Here is a 7,396-nt window from a genome sequence, read left to right as displayed (position 1 = left end):
CTATCAAAGCCAAATACAGTATCTTATTATAACACTTGTTAAAGTTTACAAACACTGTGAACAGTGCACAGACATACAATTTGATAAAATGGAATGGTACATTGTTTCCTTATACCCATTCCCATTAAACTCTGATTTAAGAACATGTATTTGAGACAAGCAACGAAAAGTAAGAGGCCTTAATACCCCTTCTGCTTCATAGTCTATAAAAATATATTGAACCTAGACAAGATTTCCTAATAATATGCAGTAAAAATCAATATATGGTGCACGATCTTAACATAACGATTTTAACAATAATCTGAAAATTAGGTGGTGTCAATTTTGTCCAAATCTGAACTGTTTAGTTTATATAAAAAACATTTAGGAAGCCTACCTATGATCTGCCTCTGATTACTTTCCCTGCTTCTTACTTCTCCAGCAGAGCTCAAGATGGACATACTAATGTGATCCAGTGCTTCTCACAAGCAGGGCAAGTTCAGTCCCATTTTCGAGCCAATCCTGACACTTGGATGGCATCAGACACATTCCTACCTCAAACTACTTGATTTGGCTCTACATCCGTGGGTCAATTCCAGGAGCCTTCTCCCTAGTCCAAGCCAGGATCCAGGTAACCTCGCTAATACTCCCGATTCCTATCTGGATCTGGTGGGTTTGTCCCTAATATAAACTTCATGGCTGGAGGTCAAGGTCCCTGTGATCTGCTTCATGTCGATTCTCCTTTCTAGGCCTTGAGACTTCCCACGTATCCAGATCTCAGTAACTGAAATCTGCTGTTCAAGGGTAGATTATTTGGCATTTAGAAATTTTCAAGTAGAGCCAAAGGCAGAATGGTGAAGCAATTTTTTCTACATTGTTTAAAAAACATTTGGAATTTGAATTTCTTTAATCAGAGCTATACTTTACCAGGTCACCAGTCAGCTAACAGTGGGTCGTGCATTTTTTGAGGGTCTACTTTGGAGAACCAGGTTGTGTTCTAGATGTTACAGTTACAGAAGTGGACAAACTAAACAGATTTGCATTTCAAGAGATATATTTAAGTTTTGAGTGTACTATATCTACAGAGAATAATAATGACAAGTCAGGCATTGTTCCAGAAACTCTAGGTTTAAGTCATTTAACTTTTGCAACTACATTATGAAATATTATTATCTCATTTTACAGAAAAAGAAATAGAGATTAAATAACTTGCCCAGGTTATCAGCTATTAAGTAGAAGAGTTAATGTTTGTAACCTGGTAGACTGAGTTCAGAGCCCACATTAATATCCGAGATAATTTCAGGAATCAGCCAAAATCTATCAAGAAGTTTGCATATGTTATAAAGATGGAGAGCTCAAAGGGGAGAGAATTTGGGTATTCACTGAAGGCCTCTTAAGAAGGTCATTTGGATTGAGACCTGATTGATGAGAAGGAAGAAGCCACTTAAAAGACTATGCAAAGAGTATTTAAAGCAAATGCTCTGAGATGGCAAGGAGTTGGTTGATTTGTGGTTTAGAAAGAAAGCTACGTGGCTAGTGATTTTGAATCAGGGAAGAGTTGAAGGAGATGAGGTCAGAGGCCTAGGCAGAGGCCAGATCGTAAGGTAAGGAGTTTAGATTTTACTATAATTGAAATGAGATGCTACTGCAAGGTTTTAAGGAATGGGATGATGAGATCAGTCTTATGCAGAAACAGGAGAGCGAGACCGGTTAGGAGGATGTTGTGGCAGTAACACAGGCCTGAGATACAGTGGGCTTGGACGAGGTGAACAGTGGAAGTGGAAGAACTGGTAGAAGAGTCATGGCAGCTGTGGGAAGAATGAATTGAAGGAGGCACGACTGGAACAGGCATATAAGTAAGAAGAGAGTTCATTCCAGGGAAATGATGGTAAGCTGTCTGAACTGGACAAGGCCCAACAGAGATAGAGCGGACTGAACAGGTACAAAAGATATGTGGAAAGAAGATTTTTAGAGTTCAACTTCTACTGGACAGGAGGGAGAAGAGAGAGACAATTACTGAGGATGATTTCTAGAATTTCCCCATGCAACAGCAGGGACTCAGGGTGCATTCTTTTTTTTTAACATATAAATTTACTGAAAAGTTTACCAAAGATAATATTTTAAATCTTAGTCTATTTAGCTAAATTTTAAACTTATTTTGTGATTTTGCACTTTTCAACTTAGTTTTATTGATGAAAAACCAGCTTGCTTAAATGAATTGCAAAAATACGTAGATCAAAAATGGCATATAAAAATGAAATTAATCCAAGCCTCAAGTGAACTATAAGCCATGAAACATTGAAAACCAAATGACTTCATACTCCTGACAAGTGCATTACTGGACCCTTAATACATGATGCCAGAATACTTTGAACTACTCTAATACAAGTGACACTCTATCTGTGTAAAAGATGCATTTAAATGTTTTTTTCAGTTAATGAATCATCCAATTGTTATGGTGTATGTTGAAAGAGTTTAAAGCAATATTATAAAGAGTCACAGTTTCATTAATTGACTATTTTAGTTCATTGACTCAAATAATTATTTCTGGGTTCTGGATGACCAAAAAGACTGGGTAATATGAATAAGGATTCTCACCTGATGTAAAGAGCACGGTGTTCTACTTACAGCCACTTTCCTTTCCTCTTCTTTTTTATTTTCCTTTTCTCCCTTCCTCCATCCTTCTATCCCTTACCTCTATAAACTCTCTCCTAAGGTGACCTCATTCATTCTCCTGGCTTTATATACCATTGATATAGACACAGTTCCTGAAGACACATAGGCAGCCCTCATTTTTCTTCACAGCTCTCAGACTGTCTATTTGATATCTGATAGGCGTTTCCAACATCCTATAATCCAAACTGATTTTTTTAAAATCTCTACTCTCTCCAACCAACTCTCTCTTCTCCATTCCAGGAAATGGCATCACAAGCCACTCATTCACTTGTCAGAGATCATCTAATCCTTCAATCAATTCTATCGATTCAGCCTCTAAAATAAATCTCCCACTAACCAATCCTCTCCATCTCCACTGCTATCACCCTGGGTTAAGCCTCCTTGTTCTCTCACTTAGACTTGTGTTGGTAATTACTCAATAAAGTGAAACACTCCTTTTAAAGTAGCAGATTCATAGGCAGTAATACATTTTACATAATAAAGACTGTAAAAATTCTACCTTTAATGGCACAGAGACTTGCCAAAATCAGGAAAAAATTTTTCTGTGGTTGCTGAGAGCAATTAGCAGTGGAAATAAGGAGGAGAATCTCCATCCATAACTTCTTAGTCTCTCTCTGGTGATCTGTAGAAGTGTTGAAGAGATTGTGAGCTGACCAGAAGCTACAACTGAAACAACTTGCCCTGTACCTGATAATTATGCATATATATGTGTTACACTAAAGGATGAATGGTTAGATGGATGGATGAATGATTACCACAATTAGTTTTGCATACTCAGAACCCAGTATTTCAATTGGTGTATATCAATCTAAGATTCATACAAAATTATGACATCCATTACAGCAATCCTTTGATGTAAAAATGGAGGCTCAGAGAGGCTAGGTGACATGTGCAAAGTCGCACACCTAGTATGTGACAGAATTTAGTCTGGAGCATCAGTTCTCTCACTCAGCCCAGTTTCCTTTCATTACTCAGACTGTTTCTCCCAAAAGACTATGTATGGCTGTCCAAAATACTGGTATTTTGAATGTACCTGTTTGGACACACTAAACAATATTTATCTACAACCTCCAAAAAATATTTTTCAGCTGGACAGAGCTACTATGAACCAAGAGAAAAATATGTCCTCACTTTCTACGTCTGCTGACAGAGAAATGGGTTGTTTGTTATCAGTGTTTATCAAGTAATTATTTTGGCAGTCTGTATTGCATTCCAATGTACATTGATTTCATTCTACCTATAAATTGTTATTCTCATTAAGATAGAGAAGAAAACAATACATTCTGTTTTCCATTACTTTTTTTAATACGTTTTGGTCAGTATTCTCTACATGCTTCTTTTGTTAATACCACATAAGATTTGTTCCTGATCAGCTGCCCTTTAAAGACCATGCTGCTTCTATTTTATAAGCCTGAAACTGCAGCGCTGAATATCACATAGTCACATTAAACTGGGCATAAAATTCTGTCCAGATGCATGAATTTTAAAGAGCTCAATGTGTCCTATGGCAAGAAAAGAAAAGAAAAGTGCAGGGTTTTCCTTCATTAATACTATAGTAATTATCTTTGACTTTTAATTTGGCTATTTCTTGTTAGCTTTCACTTTTATCTTAGTAGAAAAAATTGGAATCTAGCAAAATTATTACTGAACATTAATAAAACTTTTAGTTTGGTAATAACTAAATGTTAGCAAATACATAATTTGCACCTGAAATTATGAAAGTAGACATGAGTAGTAGTTGAGTAGTACATTCTTAGTAACTATATTCTTATAATAATCATTTTAAAATGTAATAACAAATCAAATTTATATACAGTTAGCAGACTGATATAATTAATTTTTATAGGAAATCTTTCCTAGGAATTACAGAAATTCCTCCACAAGTTATCTAACCAAATGGATCCACAGTTCCCACATCCATAAAAGAATAAATTTTATACCTACCTCCTAGCAACTATTTATTGTATCTTTATCTCATCAACTTAATTTTATTTTTTCGTTTCATAATATACATAAATTATTAATAAATACATATATATAACATATGTGTGTATAAATAAATTTGTGTATAAAATATGAAGATTAGGCAGGATTTTGCAACAGGAGCAATTAACACAGTGGGAGGCAAGTGGCAAATGCTCATTAAATGTTATCTGTTATGATTATGCTTCTAGGTGAAATGAAGTTGATCAATAGAAGGTGTTTGTTTTTACTCGTGTCCATTACTTACAGTCACTAAACAGATATTTTCTAGTGAATTCTACTCTGATATCATATAAATCTATATGAAAAACCCATTTTACCAAAAGAAGGTGGGGGGGGAGTATCTGCAAATGCTGTGTCATGTAGACAGATTGTGATGAGACATAAGACAGTCCTTCAGCATTTATCTCTTATTTTTAAATAAATAAATAAAGTTTCTAATAATAGAAAAGCTAGGACTTTATTTCCAAGATACCACCTATTATTTTGGCTGAACTGGCTTAGGTAGCAATCAGTAAAGATGCAAGCATATATTGGCTATATTTCTTTCAGCTATGACAGGCAAAATCCCTCCCAATACTCTGCCACAATTACACTTTCGTAACTGTACCAATATTAATATTTTTTCAAGATATTCCAAGTTTAATTGGAATATTTTATCATGATCAGTGGGTAAAAGTAGTTACAGCAGTTTGAAAAAATTGATGAGATATGATATATATTTAAACGTAATTCAATAATACAAATTCTATTTCATAAAACAATATTTCAACCATCTTTTGGCACTAGGACCTCACTAACTACTTACAGCTTAGAATTTTAACTTAATTTGGGACATTAGCTCAAACATTGCCTTGATATAGAGGATCTCTTTTAACGATAAGAGGATAATATTGCCTTGATAAGAGGATCTCTTTCTACCTTGCAGTATTTATATTTTCATTCACAAACATCAGCCAGGAAAAGTAGTAATCAGAGTAACAAAATAATATTTGGAATATAATTTCATTTTCTTTGAAAAAAATTTGGCATCTCTAGTTTAAACTGGCACTAGACTAGACAATTGCCTCACAATTCCAAGAAAAATGCCAGTGGGATTTTAGAAAAAGATAAATATTCCACACTCTGGAAAACTAATGTTTGGAGTCAACTTGATGCCAGAATCTGGGTGAAATTTCTGTGATAAAGCTGATGAGTCTGTGGTGATAAAAATGATTTTTGACCATCACCTTCTTTCCGTCACACACAAAAACAGCCCACTCATATGAAAAGAAGTAGGAAGTTCCTGAGACCCTTGGAGCCCTAGGTTTTATACTAAATGGAAGAAAGAGCAGCCATCTGCCTCCTATAAGGATGCTGCTTCTGTAAGTGCCGGCAGAATAATTCTGCCCCCTGCTCCTGTGTTCTGAAGCATAATTAAGAAAGCTACTCCCAGTGGAAAGGAGGACCGGTGTCAGGAGATATGGGAAGAGGGGTGCAGCTTAGTGGGTTTGAGGTGGAGGTTCTTGCTAATTATGGTTCTACACATCCTGGGAACTATTGTCCCCCCTTATCCTGCTGTTGTAAGGTCAGAGACAAGAGGCATCTGGGGACAATGTACACTGGGGGAATAGAGCTTTTAATGTACCACACTACATTCACTGAATGATCTGACGTGAAAGATGTGTAGCAGGATCCAGCGGAGTGATAGAAACCAATAGAAGAATTACTTTTTGTATTTATTCTTTTTTTTAAAATTAATTAATTTATTTTTAATTGCAGTATTTATTCTTATCAAACAAGAAGGAAAATATCAAGCTTTACCAGTATTTAGTATACAGATTTATACTGTATTCTTCCTGTTTGTCAGGGTTTATCTATAGCCTTGGTGAGGTACTGAGGGAAGAGTAGGAGTCCATAACTTGGAGAGGTTGACAGTGGTACCCATTTTTATCCCTTCCTTTTGGTAGGACTTTGAGGTATTCTGGGTTCTGAGTGACAGTTAAATGGAGTTGTGTATTGGATTTTTTAACTTAAACTTTTCCTCACAATTTGCACACATGGCTTCAAAGTCAAAGTCAGAGAAGAGACAACATGAGAAGACAATTGATTAGAACAAAACATAAGAGTAGGAAATCGACATTAAAAAGGAGTAAAAGGAGTTGTTGAGTGGGCAGCCCAGTAGCATAGCGGTTAAGTTTGTGTGCTCTGCTTTGGTGACCCAAGGTTCATAAGTTCGGATCCTGGGTGCAGACCTATGCACCACTTATCAAGCCATGCTATGGCAGGTGTCCCACTTATAAAGTAGAGGAAGATGGGCATGGATGTTGGCTCAGGGCCAATCTTCCTCAGCAAAAAGAGGAGGATTGGTGGCAGATGTTAGCGCAAGGCTAATCTTCCTAAAAAAAAAAAAAATGGAGTTGTGGAGGGTGGCCCATGGCCTAGTGGTTAAGTTCGGTGTGCTCCACTGCAGCAGCCCAAGTTCTGTTCCTGGGCATGGACCTACACCGCTTGTAGGTGGCCACACTGTGGCATTGACCCACATACAAAATAGAGGAAGATTGGCACAGATGTTAGCTCAGGGTAAAGTTTCCTCAGCAAAAAAAAAAAAAATGACTTGTGCATTCTAAAAGATATCTACACCCCCATGTTCACTGCAGCATTGTTTACAATAACCAAGACATGGAAACAACCTAAGAATCCATTGATGAATGAATGGATTAAGAAAATGTGATATACACAATGGAATATTGTTCAGCCACTAAAAAGAAGGAAATCT

This window comes from Equus asinus, chromosome 3 (genome assembly GCF_041296235.1).
Source record: "Equus asinus isolate D_3611 breed Donkey chromosome 3, EquAss-T2T_v2, whole genome shotgun sequence".
Lineage (NCBI taxonomy): Eukaryota > Metazoa > Chordata > Mammalia > Perissodactyla > Equidae > Equus > Equus asinus.
Note: the sequence above shows the minus strand (reverse complement) of the source record.